We start from the raw sequence: 22,365 nt of genomic DNA on the forward strand, positions 1-22,365 counted from the left end.
TCGTCTGTACATAGTTCAAGCCATGGTGGGTACTGGTAGTTGTATTGAATTTCCATTGAGTCTCTTTTTATCAAGAGTAATCACACTCAGAAATACTGTATCACACACTTAATCATATGGAGTTGGCATTATGTTTCCCTTATATATAGGATGGATACCACAGTTAGTGCACATCTATCACAACACCCATATAGGACTGCTGCCTATTGAAATCACTGGCCACTGGAACACTAGTCACTTTAATCATGTTTACATATTTATTTATTTTTTGTATTTTTTTGTTGTTGTATTTTTTATTTTTTATTTTACCTTTATTTAACCAGGTAAGCCAGTTGAGAACAGGTTCTCATTTACAACTGCGACCTGGCCAAGATAAAGCATAGTAGTGCAATAAAACAACAACACAGAGTTACATATGGGGTAAAAAACATAAAGTCAGAAATACAACAGAAAATATATATACAGTGTGTGCAAATGTAGCAAGTTATGGAGGTAAGGCAATAAATAGGCTATAGTGCAGAATAATTACAATAGTATTAACACTGGAATGCTAGATGTGCAAGAGATTATGTGCAAATAGAGATACTGGGGTGCAAATGAGCAAAATAAATAACAATATAGGGATGAGGTAGTTGGGTGGGCTAATTTCAGATGGGCTGTGTACAGGTGCAGTGATCGGTAAGGTGCTCTGACAACTGATGCTTAAAGTTATTGAGGGAGATAAGAGTCTCCAGCTTCAGAGATTTTGCAATTCGTTCCAGTCATTGGCAGCAGAGAACTGGAAGGAATGGCGGCCAAAGGAGGTGTTGGCTTTGGGAATGACCAGTGAGATATACCTGCTGGAGCGCAGACTACGGGTGGGTGCTGCTATGGTGACCAATGAGCTAAGATAAGGCGGGGATTTGCCTAGCAGTGATTTATAGATGGCCTGGAGCCAGTGGGTTTGACGACGAACATGTAGTGAGGACCAGCCAACAAGAGCGTACAGGTCACAGTGGTGGGTAGTGTATGGGGCTTTGGAGACAAAACGGATGGCACTGTGATAGACTACATCCAATTTGCTGAGTAGAGTGTTGGAGGCTATTTTGTAAATGACATCGCCGAAGTCAAGGATCGGTAGGATAGTCAGTTTTACGAGGGCATGTTTGGCAGCATGAGTGAAGGAGGCTTTGTTGCGAAATAGGAAGCCGATTCTAGATTTAACTTTGGATTGGAGATTCTTTATGTGAGTCTGGAAGTTGAGTTTACAGTCTAACCAGACACCTAGGTATTTGTAGTTGTCCACATACTCTAGGTCAGACCCGTCGAGAGTGGTGATTCTAGTCGGGTGGGCGGGTGCCAGCAGCGTTCGATTGAAAAGCATGCATCTCATATGTATATAGTGTACTCTATTCTATAATATTCTACTGTATCTTAGTCCATGCCACTCTGTCATTGCTTGTCCATATATGTATATATTCTTAAATTCCATTCCTTACTGTGTGTATAGGGTATATGTTGTGAAATTGTTAGATATTACTTGTTAGATATTACTGCACTGTAGGAGCTAGAAGCACAAGCATTTTGCTACACCCGCAATAACATCTGCTAAACATGTGTATGTGACAAATAAAATGTGATTTGATTTGATAAGCATTGAATCACCACTGTAATGACAAGATAGTAGTCATACATTTTCTCTTTGTGGTGGAAATCCAGCAAAAAAAAACATGGTTGTGATTTCCTCAATGGTGAATGAGAGGGAGAGTCAGGTTACCAGTGAACAGGTGCTGCTTGCCTTGCACCCCTCTGATGTGGGGGAAGGGTGATGCAATTACTAAATCCTGGCCCTTTTTGTTGATACATAAATCACACATTGTCTCCAGGTAACTTGACTCAACTGCATGCACACAGTGTTAGCTGCCCCAATGCACACATCATGTCATCAACTTTACTTTGTCCTCTAATGGTAGGGTTGGAGTGGGGAAATATGACCCTAGATAGGTCAGCTAGCTAGGCTACTTTAGGGGCAACCCCTGCTACTAGAGATGAAAAATCATACTTGTGTCGTGTGAACAAATTGTGTGCAGAGAAGTACGATAACAATATTGGTAATTCAGTCAAATACACACGCATATACACACACACAACCACATAAATTACATAAATACTAAATAAAACTGACCTTTGAATATGAAAAAGAAAATGAAAGAAGATCGATTATAATATATGCAATAACAGCTATGTTCAAAGTGATACAGTAGCCTATAACATACAGTACTGCATAAATGATTATTACATTAGTAGCTCACAGTAGATATTTTGCAACATTGTCAACAACAAAAAACATTATACATATCGACTTCTGGGTCAGCCTCTGAAGTTTTACAACGTTACATTGTGGCCTTTGATGTCACGTGTTACAATAATTGCTGGGGCATCGCAAAATTAATCACAATAACTTGAAACAGTTGAAGTAGTATAATGTTTTAAAGAAACACTCGAGGTGTGGCGACATTAATGTTTTGTGAGTGTGTGGCACCGCCTGCTACAGTTTTTCTAACGCCTGCCTGCTTCACAATTTTCCTGTGAGGGGTATAGTTGCTTCAACTGTGGGCCGGTTGTTCCTGCGTGTCAGCCATATTGGAATGCTCGGCTCAGGATGGGGACTATACAGAACTAGACGAGCCTGGAGTGGTGGACAGAGAAAGGAGAGCGCTAAGCAACTTCAGTTTTTTACGGATTTAAAACATATAAACGAGGAATTGAACCGGTAAACTAAAGTGAATTGATCCAACACGCGAACTGGAAAGGCTAAAGTGGGTACATTCATGTTTATTATATTATATTTTGTTGTAAAATGTAGGCGGCGTCCTGTCGAAGCCTGTGTGAATGGAGGATTTGCAGTGCTGACACATTTACGTTTTCTTCCCATAAAATTATGTCATTTTCCATATCAGTTAATATTCTGTTGAAGATGGCTAGTAGGCTATTGTAATGCTCAATCATTGTGTTGTCGCTCAATTGATACTTCATCGCTATAATGTGCCACACGTAGCCAATTCAAGCTAAAAAATAAAAAAATATATATGCAAGTTGTCATTGATTAAATCTTCAGGAAAGTGCTGTACATTTTAATGGTTAACAATGAGTCGATATCTCCAGAAATGATTAGAGGATTCGTACATTCCTGTAGCCTATGTCTATTTTGTATTAGCCTATTCAATTATTCGTTCGTTTGTGTAGTCTACCTAGACTACCTTTCTGAGAGATGTATGTGGTACTATAGGTAGCCTAGCCTATGGGTGTTTCCTGAATATTTGTGATTCGCTACAGTTACACCCATGTGAAGCCTACGGCTCCCATTATATTTGAATATTGCCGTGGTATTCTTGTTGTTACTGTTTACTACTTACTGTAAGCTTCACGTATCCCGAGGCCCTGTAAATTACAGTGCAGTGAAGGCCTGTATTTTTAGGAGCAGTGAGTGACTCCTGAGGGTAAAGATAGTGTAAACCACCAGTCATATTTTGTCCTTGGTAGGCAACTTTTAGTTTATTTAACCGAAATCCAAGGGACTCGTGAATGTGATAGGATAGTCTGACGTTTATGTTATGAATTATGAAATATATACACACACACACTCTACCAGTCAAAAGTTTGGACACACCTACTCATCAAGGGTTTCTTTATTTTTACTATTTTTTACATTGTAGAATAATAGTGAAGAAATCAAAACTATGAAATAACACATGGAATCATGTAGTTACCAAAAAAGTGCTAAACAAAGCAAAATATATTTGAGATTCTTCAAATAGCCACCCTTTGCCTTGATGACAGCTTTGCATACTCTTGGCATTCTCTCAACCAGCTTCACCTGGAATGCTTTTCCAACAGTCTTGAAGGAGTTCCCACATATGCTGAACACTTGTTGGCTGCTTTTCCTTCACTCTGCGGTCCAACTCATCCCAAACCATCTCAATTTGGTTGAGGTCGGGGGATTGTGGAGGCCAGGTCATCTGATGCAGCACTCCATCACTCTCCTTATTGGTAAAATAGCCCTTACACAGCCTGTAGTTGTGTTGGGTCATTGTCCTGTTGAAAAACAAATGATAGTCCCACTAAGCCCAAACCAGATGGGATGGCGTATCGCTGCAGAATGCTGTGGTAGCCATGCTGGTTAAGTGTGCCTTGAATTCTAAATAAATCACAGACAGTGTCACCAGTAAAGCACCCCCACACCATAACACCACCTCCTTCATGCTTTACGGTGGGAAATACACATGCAGAGATCATCCATTCACCCACACTCAAAGACATGGCGGTTGGAATCAAAAATTATAATTTGGACTCCAGACCAAAGGACACATTTCCACCAGTCTAATGTCCATAGCTCGTGTTTCTTGGCCCAAGCAAGTCTCTTCTTATTATTGGTGTCCTTTTAGTAGTGGTTTCTTTGCAGCAATTCAACCATGGCCTGATTCACACAGTCTCCTCGGAACAGTTGATGTTCAGATGTGTCTGTTACTTGAACTCTGTGAATCATTTATTTGGACTGCAATTTCTGACCCTTGGAACTCTAATGAACTTATCCTCGGCAGCAGAGGTAACTGGGTCTTCCATTCCTGTGATGGTCCTCATGAGAGCCAGTTTCATCATAGCGCTTGATGGTTTTTGTGACTGCACTTGAAGAAACTTTAAAAGTTCTTAATGTTCCATATTGACTGACCTTCATGTCTTAAAGTAATGATGGACTGTCATTTATCTTTGCTTATTTGAGCTGTTCTTGCCATAATATGGCTATCTTCTGTTGTCACAAAACAACTGATTGGCTCAAACGCATTAAGAAGGAAAGGAATTCCACAAATTAACTTTTAAGAAGGCACACCTGTTAATTGAAATACATTCCAGGTGACTGGAAATGTCAAGAACTTTGAAAGTTTCTTCAAGTGCAGTCGCAAAAACCATCAAGTGCTATGATGAAACTGGCTCTCATGAGGACCGCCACAGGAAAGGAAGACCCAGAGTTACCTCTGCTGTAGAGGATAAGTTCATTAGTTACCAGCCTCAGAAATTGCAGCTCAAATAAATGTTTCACAGAGTTCAACTAACAGACACATGTCAACGTCAACTGTTCAGAGGAGACTCTGTGAATCAGGCCTTCATGGTTGAATTGCTGCAAAGAAACCACTACTAAAGGACACCAATAAGAAGAAGAGACAGGTGAAAATCTGTCCTTTGGTCTGATGAGTCCAAATTTGAGATTTTTGGTTCTAACCGCCGTGTCTCTGTGAGACGCAGAGTAGGTGAACGGATGATCTCTGCATGTGTGGTTGCCACCGAGAAGCATGGAGGAGGAGGTGTGATGGTGTGGGGGTGCTTTGCTGGTAACACTGTCGGATTTATTTAGAATTCAAGGCACACTTAACCAGCATGGCTACCACAGCGATACGCCATCCCATCTGGTTTGGGCTTAGTGGGACTATCATTTGTTTTTCAACAGGACAATTACCCAACACACCTCCAGGCTGTGTAAGGGCCGTTTGACCAAGAAGGAGAGTGATGGAGTGCTGCATCAGATGACCTGGACTCCACAATCCCCTGACCTCAACCCAATTCAGATGGTTTGGGGTGAGTCAACAAGTGCTAAGCATATGTGGGAACTCCTTCAAGACTGTTGGAAAAGCATTCCAGGTGAAGCTGGTTGAGAGAATGCCAAGAGTGTGCAAAGCTGTCATCAAGGCAAAAGATGGCTACTTTGAAGAATCTCAAATATAAAATATATTTTGATTTGTTTAACACTTTTTTGGTAACTACATATGTTATTTCATAGTTTTGATATCTTCACTATTATTCTACAATGTAGAAAATAGTAAAAATTAAGAAAAACCCTTGAATGATTAGGTGTCCAAACTATATATATATATATATGATCTGGAATTTTTAAACAAAAAGAGGTGAAATCGGTTTTTGATATGCCATATGACCTTGGTCCGCCATAATATTGTGTTCGTGTTTACTATCCCAATGTTTTTCAGGGATGTTCCATACATTCACTTGTCTGCTTGAGACTCACAATAAACTTCTGTAAAGAGTGATGGGTGGGACAGTATTGCACTCATGGCCTGTAATTCATCAAGTGTCTCAGAATAGGAGTGCTGATCTAGGATCAGGTTTACCTTGGCCATAATAGTTTGAATTATTATGATTTAAAAGGCAATACTGATTCTAGATCAAAACTCCTACTCTGAGACACTTGAGAAATACAGGCCCAGATCCCCCACTTTTGAAAGTACACTTTCAGAGCCAGGAGAGCAGATGTGTAGACGGATACAGACTTCATGATGACACACAAACAAACACTTGTACAGTTTGAAATCTAATGGGCTGGCAGTAATAAGGGGGATGAAAGGAAAAATACAGGCTTTGATTTGACTCATACATTGCTTGATGAATTAATTGCAAGACTCCCAGGGGCCACTCAGTGGGTGTCTGTGAGTACGTGCGTGGATGCATGCTTGTGTCTGTCTGCGTGCATGTGCACACGTGTGACATTGTCCACTGAGTAGGCCTAACCTTGCTCATCATATCCACCTCAGGCAAGTTGTGATCCCACACGGACATAGGCTCCTGAGGGGCGCAGCGGTCTAAGGCACTGCATCTCAGTGCTAGAGGTGTCACTACAGACCCTGGTTCGATACCAGGCTGTATCACAATCCGGTCGTGATTGGGAGTCCCATAGGGCGCCGCACAATTGGCCCAGCGTCATCCGGGTTTGGCCGGGGTAGGCCGTCATTGCAAATAAGAATTTGTTCTTAACTGACTTGCTTAGTTAAATAAAAATAAAAAATATTCCACATCCTCCTCCTTATTCTGCCTACTGTTGTTTTAGCTGCAGAGGAAGAGGAGCTGTGTCTAAAGCAGCAGCTGTGACAGGAAGGACAAATTAACAATGTTCTCCAGTTGTGCTGCTGCATTCTGCTTTAGATTGGCCTTCCAGGATGCAGCCTAGCCTGGCTGCCTCACACACGCACAACGTCCCTCAGGATTCTGGGGGGAAAACGCCTTTTTCCCCTCTACTCAGCAGCAGCAGTTTCATATGTGTGTGTGTGTGTGTGTGTGTGTGTGTGTGTGTGTGTGTGTGTGTGTGTGTGTGAGAGAGATATTGAGAAGAAAGAGGAGTTGCTGTGCTGCAGCTGTGGGTATTATGTGAATTGTTTTGTTGCTTTTTGACCTGATGAGCTGCAGTGATAAATGACATGTTTCACAAACAAAGGTATTATGGTAGGTCTGCTCTGCTGCTGGCATTTATAATGGACACGTTGGAGTTCTAGCCTCAGATCCCTAAACCATAATTACAAAACGAAGATGGAGTGTGTGTGTGTGTCCATTTTGAACACTTTGTTGTTTCATTATTCTCTCCATTTCTTTGGTCGTAAATTTAACATTTTAGTCATTTAGCAGACGCTCTTATCCAGAGCAACTTACAGTTAGTGAGTGCATATATTTTCATACTGGCCCCCCGTGGGAAACGAACCCACAACCCTGGCATTGCAAGCGCCATGCTCTACCAACTGAGCTACAGGGGACTAACAGATTAACATCAAGTTTATTGCTTCCACTCGGTCGGCAGCATGGTTTCACAACCAGCATCATGTTGCAGTTCACTCCGAGTTTAATTGACTCCAGTTTCCCTCTGATTATAGCTTGTGTTGTGTGTTTCATAGATGTGTTCATTCATAGCTCTTTGAACTCTCTCTGAGAATTAATGCATGAGTTGATTGAAAACAGTTGTTGTTTTCAGTCTGTATGTAAAATGCCTGCGTGTGTGATCATCCTCTATTATAACTATATTATATATTTAAGCAGTAAGGCCTGAGGGGGTGTGGTATATGGCCAATATACCACGGCTACGGGCTGTTCTGAAGCCATATACCTCAAACCCCAGAGGTGCCTTATTGCTATTATAAACTGGTTACCAACGTAATTAGGGCAGTAAAAATAAATGTTTTGTCATACCTGTGGTATACGGTCTGATATACCACGGCTGTCAGCCAATCAGCATTCAGGGCTCGACCCCTACACAGTTTATAATATATTATAAAGTGTACAGCGATAGCCTTAGCAGCATAATGTTGAATGAATAGTGCGGAGGATGCTGGCTACTGATTACCGTATTGGCTGTCTGACTACGTGAGGCTGAAAAGGCCTGAAAGCCTTTATTCTCTTTCTCTATTCAGTCTCAATTAGGAAAATTGTGTTGTCTTACACTGTGGAAAAAATAACCATATATTGTGGGGAAAAAACCAGTGTGTATAACCTGAGGTATTATCGAATCAAATCAAAGTTTACTGGTCACGTACACAGATTTGCAGATGTTATCACAGGTGCAGCAAAGTGCTAGTGTTTCTAGCTCCAACAGTGCAGTAATAGCTACCAATAAAAAAATACATTCTTGCGAATGTATTGAAAATGAAATATATAAATAAGTATTCACACCCCTAAATCAATACATGATAAAATCACCTTTTGGCAATGATTACAGCTGTGTTTCTTACTGGGTATGTTTCTAAGAGCTTTGCACATCTGGATTGTACAATATTTGCACATTGTTCTTTTAAAAATTCTTCAAGGTCTGTCAAGTGGCTAGTTGATCCTTACTAGACATGTTCAAGTCTTTCCATAGCTTTTAAGTAGATTTAAGTCGAAACTGTAACTTGGCCACTCAGAAACATTCACACGCTTCTTGGTAAGCAACTCCAGTGTAGATTTGGCCTTGTGTTTGAGGTTATTGTCCTGCTAAAAGGTGAGTTTGTCTCCCAGTGTCTGTTGGAAAGCAGACTGAACCAGTTTTTCCTCTAGAATTTTGCCTGTGCTTAGCTCCATTCTGTTAATATTTATTTTCCTGAATAACTCCCCAGTCCTTAATTACAAGCATACCCATAACATAATGCGGGTCCCACTATGTCACGGATCCCCCCGGTACTGCTGCTCATTCCGTTCACCAGCTCCGGAGGTCTACGTCACCGGCCTTCTAGGTGTCACTGACCTGGATCATTACCACCAACCCCGGACTGTCTTGTCTCATTACGCACACCTGGTTCCCATTCCCCTTGATTAGTATGTGTATATATGTGCCTTTGTTCTCCATTGTGCACTTGTTATTACGGGTCTCGTCCCGTGTATTTATTTACAGGTTTACACCTCTCTTTTGTTTGGGTTACATCCCTGTGTTATATATATATATATATATATACGTGTTTGTTTTGTGCTTCGTCCCCATCGTTTTTCATGACATACCTTATGTTGGGTAGAGAAATAAAAAACCCTATTACGTATTCCTGCGCCTGTCTTCTATCATTATACAACGTGACACTTGAAAATATAGAGAGTGGTACTCAGTAATGTGTTGTATTGGATTTGTCCCAAACATAACACGTTGTATTCAGGACAAAAAGTTAATTTCTTTGCAATATTAGTTGAGTGCCTTGTTGCAAATAGGTTGCATGTTTTGGAATAGTTGTATTCTGTACAGGCTTCCTTCTTTTCACTCTGTCAATTAGGTTAGTATTGTGGAGTAACTACAATATTGTTGATCCATCCTGAGTTTCCTCCTATCACAGCCGTTAAACTCTGTAACTGTTTTAAAGTCACCATTGGCCTCGTGAAATCTCTGAGCGGTTTCCTTCTTCTCCGGCAACTGAGTTAGGAAGGACGCCTGTATCTTTGTAGCGACTGTGTGTATTGATACACCATCCAAAGTGTCATTAATAACTTCACCATGCTCAAAGGGATATTCAATGTCTTCTTTTTTTTATTTATACCCATCTACCAATAGGTGCCCTTCTTTGCGAGGCATTGGAAAACCTCCCTTGTCTTTGTGTTTGAATCTGTGAATGCACTGCTTGACTGAGGGACCTTAAAGATAATTATTTTTGTGGTGTACAGAGATAGTTGTTCAAAAATCATGTTTAACACTATTATTGCAACATATTGTGACTTGTTAAGCAAATTTGTACTCCTGAACTTATTTAGGCTTGCCATAACAAAGGGGTTGAATACTTATTGACTAAAGACATTTCAGCTTTTACATTTTTATTTATTTGTAAAAATAAAAAAACATAATTCCACTTTGACATTATGGGGTATTGTCAATTTAATCCATTTTAAATTCAGGCTGTAACACAACAAAATGTAGAAAAAGTCAAGGAGTGTGAATACTTTCTGATGGCACTGTTCTGTAGTTGTGTGTGTGTGTATATGCTTTTGTGTTTGAGTGTGGTGAGGACTGTATAAATGCCAAAGGCTCTATTGCAGCAGAAGTCTGGGTTTACTACAGACCTGTGAATTAATACCCTTCGGAAAGTATTCAGACCCCTTGACTTTTTCCACAGTTTGTTATGTTACAGCCTTATTCTAAAATTGATTAGATAAAAAAATAAAAAATAATAATACCTTATTTACATAAGTATTCAGACTCGAAATTGAGCTCAGGTGCATCCTGTTTTCATTGATCATCCTTGAGATGTTTCTACAACTTGATTGGAGTCCACCTGTGGTAAATTCAATTGATTGGACCTGATTTGGAAAGGAAAACACCTGTCTATATAAGGTCCCACAGTTGACGGTGCATGTCAGAGCAAAAACCAAGCCATGAGGTCGAAGGAATTGTCCATAGAGCTCCGAGACAGGATTGTGTTGCGGCACAGATTTGGGGAAGGGTACCAAAAAATGTCTGCAGCATTGAAGGTCCCCAAGAACACAGTGGCCTCAATCATTCTCAAATGGAAGTTTGGAACCACCAAGACTCTTCCTAGAGCTGGCCGCCCGGCCAAACTGAGCAATCGGGGGAGAAGCGCCTAGGTCAGGGAGGTGACCAAGAACCCGATGGTCACTCTGACAGAGCTCCAGAGTTCCTCTGTGGAGATAGGAAAATATAGGGCTCTGGTCAAAAGTAGGGCTCTTTGTAGGGAATATGGTGCCAATTGGGATGTAGCCCTGGTCTTCTGCAGAGTCTGGGAGATTAGGTGTTGATGACCTTTAGTTTAAATCCATTCATAATGCATTTAACATAAACAGTCATGCTACTAATATGATACGTCCGTAAGTCAAAGCATCACCTTTCACTGGTGGTGAGGACAACTTACAGTAGTTAGAAATATGTTTGATTTATGTTTGTAGTCCTGTGGTGTGCTTTAAGCATTGTGGGGAAATTGCTACGCCTCTTTCCATTCAAATCATTCTCTTAATGTTTCTGGGGAAAAAATTGTTCCAGATGTCCATGATCTGAATGTCCCTGGGCATGGTGTTGTGCTTATTGGTTTAGATTAATACAGTACACTTAATCCTGGTACACATTTAATCAACCTCAATGAACATAAACAAATCTAACAACTTCCAGGTCTTTTTCCATGAGTGGGTTCTTTGTAAGGGGCTAAAATGGCAGAGGAAGTAGATGGGGGAGCTGAAGTCAACCCAAACTACTACACTACCCTACACCAAGCCTACTGTACACTAGCCTCCACTACCCTCCACTAGCCTACCCTACACTACCCTGACTATGTTTCGCCTCAAGCTAAAGGTCCCAGTGTTCTTTCTGTCTGTGTCCTAAATGGAACCCTATATAGTACAGTACTTTCAGCACTACTATATGTTCGTTTCCCATTGCAAATAATTTAGCTACGGTGTGCCCTGGCCTAGTGAACACTCACCCGGCCCGGCCTGCTGTGGCCTTAGCAGGCAGGATGAAGGACAGGAAGAGGAAAACAAACAAAGCCAGGTCTGTCTGCCAGCCATTCTCTTCCATCCGGGAGATTAAGATCTAAGCAGAGCACCTCAGGGACCACAGTGTAGCCTGGGTAACTGGTGAGAGATATTCCCACTACCCCCACTACCATTTCTCTTTACATGTTAAGCCATCCCATAAAGTACCAGTTAAGAGTTTGGACACACCTACTCATTCAAGGGCTTTTCTTTATTTTTTACTATTTTCTACATTGTAGAATAATAGTGAAGACATCAAAACTATGAAATAACACATATGGCATAATGTAGTAACCAAAAAAGTGTTAAACAAATCAAAATATATTTTATATTTGAGATTCTTCAAAGTAGCCATCATTTGCCTTGATGACAGCTTTGCACACTCATGGCATTCTCTCAACCAGCTTCACCTTGAATGCTTTTCTAACAGTCTTGAAGGAGTCCCCACATATGCTGAGCACTTGTTGGCTGCTTTTCCTTCACTCTGCGGTCCAACTCATCCCAAACCATCTCAATTGGGTTGAGGTCGGGTGATTATGGAGGCCAGGTCATCTGATGCAGCACTCCATCACTCTCCTTATTGGTCAAATGGCCCTTACACAGCCTGGAGGTGTGTTGGGTCATTGTCCTGTTGAAAAACAAATGATAGTCCCACTAAGCGCAAACCAGATGGGATGGTGTATCGCTGCAGAATGCTGTGGTAGCCATGCTGGTTAAGTGTGCCTTGAATTCTAAATACATCACCAACCTTGTCGCCAGCAAAGCACCCCCACACCATCACACCTCCTCCTCAATGCTTCACGGTGGGAACCACACATGCAGAGATCATCCGTTCACCTACTCTGCGTCTCACAAAGACACAGCGGTTGGAATCAAAAATCTTAAATTTCCACCAGTCTAATGTCCATTGCTCGTGTTTCTTGGCCCAAGCAGGTCTCTTCTTCTTATTGGTGTCCTTTAGTAGTGGTTTCTTTGCAGCAATTTGACCATGAAGGCCTGATTTCACATAGTCCCCTCTGAACAGTTGATGTTGAGATTTGTCTGTTACATGAACTCTGTGAAGCATTTATTTTGGCTGCAATCTGAGGTGCAGTTAACTCTAATGAACGTATCCTCTTCAGCAGAGGTAAGAGCCAGTTTCATCATGGCGCTTGATGTTTTTTGCGACTGCAATTTTCCAGATTGACTGACCATCATGTCTTCATAGTAATGATGGACTGCTTATTTGAGCTGTTCTTGCCGTAATATGGACTTGGTCTTTTACCAAATAGGGCTATCTTCTGTATACCACCCCTACCTTGTCACAACACAACTGATTGGCTCAAACGCATTAAGAAGGAAATAAATTCCACAAATTAACTTTTAAGAAGGCACACCTGTTAATTGAAATACATTCCAGGTGACTACCTCATGAAGCTGGTTGAGAGAATGCCAAGAGTGTGCAAAGCTGGGCAAAGGGTGGCTACTTTGAAGAATCTCAAATATAAAATATTTTGATTTGTTTAACACTTTTATTGGTTACTACATGATTTCATCTGTGTTATTTCATAGTTTTGATACCTTCACTATTATTCTAATGTAGAAAATAGTAAAAATAAAGAAAAACCCTTGAATGAGTAGGTGTGTCCAAACTTTTGACTGGTACTGTATGCAGCACATACCCTGTAAGTCAACTCCCTCTAAAGGTAAATAGAAGACAATGTGACTGCCTACTGTATATCTGTTTTCTTACATGGAAGAGGGCAGGTTACAGCAGGCGCAATGAAGGAAAGCTTCTAATAGTATATAGGCACATCTGTTTTTTACATGGAAGACCATTGCAAAGTGATTTCCGGCTGTAATAGGAAGACAATAGCCATTGCTTAGCCTAGTTGGGGACAGGGTTGTGTACTGTTGGCTCACCTGCAGTCAGGATATAGGCTATTTGGGACAGTGAGAGGCCATAGAGGAAGGCTCAGGTGGTCTGTCAGACACTTGAGACCTGTACTGTATATGTCCAGACTCTATCTTTAGCGAGCTGCCTGGCTTCTCAGAACTTCTCACACCGTGCGTTCCACTAGAAGGCAAGAACCACCCAGCCTCACTGTCATGCTGTCTGTCTGGATCAGGGGTGAGTCTCACTGTCATGCTGTCTGTCTGGATCAGGGGTGAGTCTCACTGTCATGCTGTCTGTCTGGATCAGGGGTGAGTCTCACTGTCATGCTGTCTGTCTGGATCAGGGGTGAGTCTCACTGTCATGCTGTCTGTCTGGATCAGGGGCGAGTCTCACTGTCATGCTGTCTGTCTGGATCAGGGGCGAGTCTCACTGTCATGCTGTCTGTCTGGATCAGGGGTGAGTCTCACTGTCATGCTGTCTGTCTGGATCAGGGGTGAGGGAGTGTATTCCTGGGCCTCTAGGTTTAGATACCTTGACCAGGCAGTTTTGAACAGCAATGCAAGATGGGATAAACACACATTGACTTTCTCTCTGCCCAACTATTCCTCACTGACATTTATCCAGGCTGGTTGGAGAAGTATGAGCAGAATGTTGTGGTCGGCGAACACTGTAATGCGTTATGTCTTCATTTTTTAATGTTATTTTCTATTGGCAGTGGCACGGCATTCCTGTATTTTAAATTGTACTGTAGTATATTGTCTCTTTTGACCAGTACTAAACATAGTCACTCTCCCTTGCTCTATCGCTCTCTCGCTCTATCGCTCTCTCACTCAATCTCCTTATTCCACTCATTCCACTGTGTGCCATCCATCCATCCATCCCACACAAGACAAGAGTCAGACTCTTTTCCTGACGTTATACTGAGTCGTGACAGAACAGGAAAAAAGGAAAGAAAGAAGCAATTTTAAAAGGCAACAAAGGGGATTTCTAGTTGATGCTGCAGCTTTCCAGACTACTCAACTCTGCCTACAAAAACACTACTTTAATCCACCTTAGAAAAACACATCTGTGCCATCAAATCTTTTAAAATTGCTTCTTTCTTTCCTTTTTTCCTGTTCTGTCATGACTCAGTATAACATCAGGAAAAGAGTCTGACTCTTGTGATCTTAATGGTCACATGTCATTTTGATTATGAGGTATAACAGTGATCAGAGTTGAGAATATATGCATCAGAATATGTACTATACTTACTATACTCTAGTCTAGGTACTGGACATTGTTAAATGGAAACGTTAGCCTAGCTACAGTTATGCTTAGTCACGAGATTGATCCTCTGCCTGTTTGTGATGCTTTAGACAGCCTTTATGTGTTATTACTGTATAATTGTGTAACTGACGATTATGGATGAAGTCCGTCATGAAAAAAAAAAACTGTAAAAATAATAATAATAATTTTTGACCGAACAGCTGACTGAAGACTGTACAGCCAGGCAATCGTGTAGTTGAGTCCGTTTCCGCGTTTACATGGACTCTTTTCAACGAGATGAATCTTTGTTGCTCCTTGCTGAAACAAGCAAGGTGTTCTAGCAAACAAGTCTAGGCAACACTACCCTTCCTGCAGCAGCAGCACATGCAGTTGGGAGAGGAGAAAATATGCAACAATTATAATGGTGACTGCAGTCATTTGGCTGACCAATAACCATCATCCAAAATTCCATGACCATCACAGCCTTATATGTGTGTCCCAAATGGCTTCCTATTCCCTATACATTGCACTACTTTTGACCAGGGCCCATATGGCTCTGGTCAAAAGTAGTGCACTTTAAAGGGAATAGGGTGCCATTTGCAGACCTGCCAACCTACACAAATGTTGCGTACTATGCACGCAATTTGAGGTCAAAGTGTGCTGGTACAAAAAACTCCCCTAAAATACGCAAAAATAGGCTTCTAGTTGGCACATTGTGGTTTTTGACTCGACTGTCTAAAGTTGGAACTGAGCCAATCGGAGGACTTTGGCGAGGATAAAACATCTCTAGCTTTCCGCTCCGTGTGGTCCCCTACAGTACTGTTTTCCTCCCTCAAACTGGATGGCAGCGCTCCACTTTGTCCATTGACACCACTGATGTGTGAGGAAAAAGGCTAGGGAGAATTGGAGAACGAACTGTTTTCCAAATACATTTTCCACAATTGTATGTGTTAGTTAAGCACAACCACTATTACGTAGTTGGCTCCTTAGCTAAGGCATCATTACGACGAAGGTTGTTAGCTACATGCAGTGCTCAGTCAACTAAGCGAGAACACTTTCTTGCCTGTACATGCTTTGATTTCTGCAACGGTAGTAGGCGCGAACGCATTGTGGAGCAAGGAAACATGCAGTGTTGCGCTAATACCGTCCTTCACGGGAAGTAATGTTAGACTGTTTAAGATTAGTATGCATGTTTTAATTAATCAGTTCTTGATATAACTGTATGTCAACAGTAGGCTGCTAATGATGTGATAGTTGTCAGTTAACCAATGACATCAAGGCATGTTGAATGAATGGTAGCCTAGTAGTCAGACCTAACTTTATGGATTAGGTCAGGATGGAGATCTGAAACAAGCTCATATAGGCCTAGTTCAGTTGTTTCATATTCCAAATAACCTGCAGTAAGCTAGACTACTACATTGCATCCAGTAATTGAAATATTCAGAATGTTCTCCCCAAACAAAATTAAGAAGCCAGTTTACATTTTCACTAAACTATCCACATAAAGACACCTATTTAATTAGAATAATCATTACCCCTAAATTTAACCTAGAAAAATGTGAACGTGTCATTGAGACCACCTCAGTTTTATTTAGGATCAAACACAATACTTCTGTATTGGCTACATTGTTTGATATCATTTAAGACTAGGTTTCAAAAATGCTAAATGCACCAACTTGAAGTTGACTGACCCCCCTCCGGACCTCCCCCCTACCCAACCTTAGCCCTACTTCAGCACCATCTTGTCATAAAATCCTAGGGAGAGCCCTGGGATGTATTCATTCCGCCGATCTGTTGCAGAACGTTTCTTAAACAAAAGTAAACGAAACAGAATGGAGAGGGACTTACCTGAATTTGTCGAACTGTTTGGACAAATTATTACTCCCCCGCTTTGTACATTTTAATCGTATTTCTAGTTAGTTACTGAAGAGCAGCCAATTACCAAGTATCCATAAGTCTGTAGCCTACCATTCCTACTGAGGCAGTCTTCTGCCAACAGCATTATAAGGCTAAAAAATATATAAATTTGCCTATGACTTAAGCAGTGTGGGTGTCACGAGTGCCGCCGCAGGGCTGAAGTGGGACTCTTCAAGGTTGGCAGATCTACATTTGTGACGCAACCCTGATATTTAAAGGTCAATAGATATTCATGCTCGAGAGGCTGCCTGGCCTGCTTTACGTTTATGACAACTCCTTCATATCTGTCACGCATCAGCACTGTAGCTGATTTGTACGATGTAATATGCCCTTATAGCCCAGCGGCTCTAAAGGTTTGTTATTCGGCAACAAATCCTCTCCTGGTTATAGGCCTATGCGCAGTAGTTAGACGTGTTCACAATCACACTTAAGTCCGTTTCACGGCGAGCCTGTTCCTATTTCCTCTGCGTCTTCTCTCCCCATTCCGCAGTTGAAGCCTCAGTTGAGCTGTATAGACATTTCATTCTGTTGGCTAAGCAGTGAGCAGCTAGAGGCAGTGAAACTCGTACGGTGGCATAGCGTACGGTACACGATGCAAGGCTGCTGCCTGCCTGTGAAATTCCAGCAGGTGTGAGAGAAGATAAGGAAGCTAAGTGAGGCTCTGTCATATCTGCCCCCCTTTCCCTGTACTGTCACCACAGGCCCCATTTAGCTCTCTCTCTCTTCTCTCCTCGCTCTCTCTTTCAATCTCTCTTTCTCTTCTCTCTCTCTGTTTCTCTCTCAATTCAATTCAAAGCGCTTTATTGGCATGGGAAACATATGTTTACTTTGCCAAAGCGAGTGAAATAGATAATAAACAGAAGTGAAATAAACAATAAAATTAACAGTAAACATTACACTCACAAAAGTTTCAAAGGAATAGAGACATTTCAAATGTCATATTATGGCTATGTACAGTGTTGTAACAATGTGCAAATAGTTAAAGTACAAAAGGGAAAATTAAAAATTAAGATGGGTTGTATTTACAATGGTGTATTCTTCACTGGTTGCCCATTTCTTGTGGCAACAGGTCACACATCTTGCTGCTGTGATGGAACACTGTTTTATTTCACCTAATAGATATGGGAGTTTATCAAAATTTGGATTTGTTTTCAAATTCTTTGTGGGTCTGTGTAATCTGAGTAAAATACAGTATGTGTCTCTAATATGGTCATACATATGGCAGGAGGTTAGGAAGTGCAGCTCAGTTTCCACCTCATTTTGTGGGCAGTGTGCACATAGCCTGTCTTCTCTTGAGAGCCAGGTCTGCCTATGGCAGCCGCTCACTGAGTCTACATAGTCAAAAGCTTTCCTTAATTTCTTTAATTTTGGGTCAGTCATAGTGGTCAGGTATTCTGCCATTGTGAACTCTCTGTTTAGGGCCAAATAGCATTCCAGTTTGCTCCGTTTTTTGGTAAATTCTTTCCAATGTGTCAAGTAATTATCTTTTTGTTTCTCATAATTTGGTTGGGTCTAATTGTGTTGCTGTCCTGGGGCTCTGTGGGGTCAGTTTGTGTTTTTGAACAATGCCCCAGGACCAGCTTGCTTAGGGGACTCTTCTCTAGGTTAATCTCTGTAGGTGATGGCTTTGTTTGGAAGGTTTGGGAATCACTTCCTTTTAGGTGGTTGTAGAATTTAACAGCTATTTTCAGGATTTTGATAATTCGCGGGTATCGTCCTAATTCTGCTCTGCATGCATCATTTGGTGTTTTACATTGTACATGGAGGATGTTTTTGCAGAAGTTGGTGTTTGTCCCATTTTGTGAATTCTTGGTTGGTGAGCAGACCCCAGACCTCACAACCATAAAGGGCAATGGTTCTATAACTGATTCAAGTATTTTTAGCCAGATCCTAGTTGGGATGTCGAAATTGATGTTCCTTTTGATGGCGTAGAAGGTCCTTCTTGCCTTGTCTCTCAGATCGTTCACAGCTTTGTGGAAGTTACATGTTGTGCTGATGTTTAGGCCGAGGTATGTATAGTTTTTTGTGTGCTCTAGGGCAACAGTGTCTAGATATAATTTGTATTTGTGGTCCTGGCAAATTGACCTTTTTTGGAATACCATTATTTTTGTCTTACTGAGATTTACTGTCAGGGCCCAGGTTTGACAGAATATGTGCAGAAGATCTAGGTGCTGCTGTAGGCCCTCCTTGTTTGGAGACAGAAGCACCAGATCATCAGCAAACAGTAGACATTTGATTTCAGATTCTATTAGGGTGAGGCCGGGTGCTGCAGACTAGTGCCCTCACCAATTTGTTGATATATATGTTGAAGAGGGTGGGGTGGCTGCATCCCTGTCTCACCCCACGGCCATGTGTAAAGAAATGTGTGTTTTGCCAATTTTAACCGCACACTTGTTGTTTGTGTACATGGATTTTATAATGTTGTATGTTTTTTCTCTCTCTATCTCTCTCTCTGTTTCTCTCCATCTTTCTCTCCTCTCTCCTCTTTCCATCTTTCTCTCTTTCTTCTCTCTCCATCTTTCTCTGTCCTCTTCTCTCTCTCCATCTTTGTATCTCTCTCACGCACACTCACACACACACCCCCAGAGTCAGACTCCCCCAGCTAATATCTATAATCCTCTTATCAGGAAATAATGGCTTGAAGAGAGCACCTTTAAGCTAGCCAATAACATTGACTTAGTTGTGTAGGATGAATAAATTGCTCTGAAATGGTCTCAGTCGATGGGTGATTGGTGCTGGTCTTTCTGTGTCATGTTGTGTTAGCTTGCTGATGGAATACTGATGTGTAGCTTTCAGGGTTTGCTCAGCATATGTTCGACACTGTCTATTTGGAAGTAACAGATTTTTCAGTAGCACCTCAAGACCCCAAACATTTCGAGTGACAAATGTGTCTGGGTATACCCGTAGAGGGGATATATTGAGAAACCTGGTTGGAAACAGTGAGACACATGATACAAACAAATAGTCATGGAGACCTGGAAGTCTATTTTTGGGTGTCTGGAGTTTCCTTGGCTGACGTTCTATCATAAGTGTGTTTTCTGTCTGTGCAAGCAGCTGTCTGGGGAAAATACTGCAACAAAAGCAGGTATCCACTACCACCCATACCACCAACGCTTTGATTTGGCTTTCAATTGTGATGTCTGAGTGTGGGCCATGCCTTATATTGCCTTGAAATTAGGCTAGACCAATTACCAGATTGGTCCTGTGTTTGGTAAGACATGTCAGTGTGTGTCTGTTCCTCTGACAGGACATGTTCAGGTACAGTAGAGCTCAGAATGTTGTGTATTATTGTTTTAATAATTACATGTTCTGTTGCTTTTGTTTTGTCATTCATGTTGCATTAGCCTGTGAACTCCTCATTAAAATTCCAAAAAAGAACTGTTTGTAATCGCCGCCTTCTCCCACAGACAGCTGATTCAACCAGTAGTAACATGTGTTGTGACTGTAAAACCTGCTAGTAACCATTATTCTTTTTCTTTGTAGTCTCAGTGTAACATGTCTGGAATTTGAAACCAGTATGTGTGGTTTGGCCTTGGTTTAGTTATTCTCTATTCTTCATCCTCACCACTGTATTTCACTCCAATAGCAGTGTTTCCCCTAGGATTCTTTTCAGCAGTGGTGGCAAGCGTGCTCTGCTACTAGCGTTAGCGCAATGACATGTTAGCTGTTCCCGTAGACTTCCAGTCATTGAGACAACAACTATCCATGTAAAAGCGCGTCTCGGCGGAAATAAATAAAACAAATATTTCAATTAACAGGTGTGCCTTCTTAATGCATTTGAGCCAATCAGTTGTGTTGTAACAAGGTGGGGGTGGTATACAGAAGATAGCCCTATTTGGTAAAAGACCAAGTCCATATTATGGCAAGAACAGCTCAAATAAGCAAAGAGAAACGACAGTCCATCATTACTTTAAGACATGAAGGTCAGTCAATCCGGAAAATTTCAAGAGCTTTTAAAGTTCCTTCAAGTGCAGTCGCGAAAACCCTCAAGCGCTATGATGAAATTGGCTCTCATGAGGACCACCACAGGAAAGGAAGACCCAGAGTTACCTCTGCTGTAGAGGATAAGTTCATTAGAGTGTGGAGGCCAGGTCATCTGATGCAGCACTCCATCACTCTCATTCTTGGTCAAATAACCCTTATACAGCCTGGAGGTGTGTTGGGTCATGGTCCTGTAGAAAAACAAATTATAGTCCCACTAAGCCCAAACCAGATGGGATGGTGTATCGCTGCAGAATGCTGTGGTAGCCATGCTGGTTAAGTGTGCCTTGAATTCTAAATAAATCACTGTCAGTGTCACCAGCAAAGCACCCCCACACCATAACACCACCTCCTCCCTCCTCCATGCTTTACGGTGGGAACTACACATGCAGAGATAATCCGTTCTCCTACTCTGCGTCTCACAAAGACACGGCGGTTGGAACCAAGTCCAGACCAAATGACACATTTCCACCGGTCTAATGTCCATTGCTTGCGTTTCTTGGCCCAAGCAGGTCTCTATTTATTATTGGTGTCCTTTAGTAGTGGTTTCTTTGCAGCAATTCGACCATGAATGCCTGATTTACACAGTCCCCTCTGAACAGTTGATGTTGAGATGTGTCTGTTACTTGAACTCTGTGAAGCATTTATTTTGGCAGCAATCTGAGGTGCAGTTAACTCTAATGAACTTATCCTCTGCAGCAGAGGTAACTGGGACTTCCATTCCTGTGTTGTTCCTCATGAGAGCCAGTTTCATCATAGCGCTTGAGGGTTTTTGCGACTGCGCTTGAAGAAACATTCAAAGTTCTTGAAGTTGTCCGCATTGACTGACCTTCATGTCTTAAAGTAATGATGGACTGTCGTTTCTTTCTGCTTTTTTGAGCTGTTCTTGCCATAATATGGACTTGGTCTTTTACAAAATAGGGCTATCTTCTGTATACCCCCCCTACCTTGTCACAACACAACTGATTGGCTCAAACACATTAAGAAGGAAAGAAATTCCACAAATTAATTTTAAAGAAGGCACAACTGTTAATTGAAATGCATTCCAGATGACTACCTCATGAAGCTGGTTGAGAGAATGCCAAGCGTGTATAAAGCTGTCATCAAGGCAAAGGGTGGCTATTTGAAGAATCTCAAATATAAAATATATTTTGCTTTGTTTTAACACTTTTTTGGTTACTACATGATTCCATATGTGTTATTTCATAGTTTTGATGTCTTCACTATTATTCTACAATGTAAGAAATAGTAAAAATAAAGAAAAACCCTTGAGTACGTGTGTCCAAACTTTTGACTGGTAGTGTATATATATTGAACAAAAATATAAACGCAACATGCAACAATTTCAAATATTTTACTGAGTTACAGTTCATATAAGGAAATCAGTCAATTGAAATAAATAAATGTGGCATTATTCTATGGATTTCACATGACTAGGCAGGGGTGCTGCTACCGTAAATGAATATAGGGGAAACACTGAATAGAGTCTGTGCAGAAAGTGCACAATGGGAGGAAATGACCTCCATAGTTAATCATGGTCCTGTGTGTACTCCGGGCTTTATGGCTTCCTTCCAAATGGCACTTTATTCCAAACACAGTGCCCT

The 22,365-nt window shown here is 41.4% G+C and overlaps 1 protein-coding gene across 1 annotated transcript in view; it reads left to right on the forward strand.

The window, feature by feature from the left end:
- Positions 1–2,596: 2,596 nt before the first annotated feature.
- Positions 2,597–22,365, forward strand: part of LOC121571839 (focal adhesion kinase 1) — a 162,545-nt gene continuing 142,776 nt past the window's right edge. The window contains exon 1 of the mRNA XM_041883569.2: positions 2,597–2,798. The gene's annotated coding sequence lies outside the window, so the exon portion shown is untranslated. The remainder of the gene's footprint in view (positions 2,799–22,365) is intronic.

This window comes from Coregonus clupeaformis, chromosome 8, assembly GCF_020615455.1.
Source record: "Coregonus clupeaformis isolate EN_2021a chromosome 8, ASM2061545v1, whole genome shotgun sequence".
In the NCBI taxonomy this organism is placed as follows: domain Eukaryota; kingdom Metazoa; phylum Chordata; class Actinopteri; order Salmoniformes; family Salmonidae; genus Coregonus; species Coregonus clupeaformis.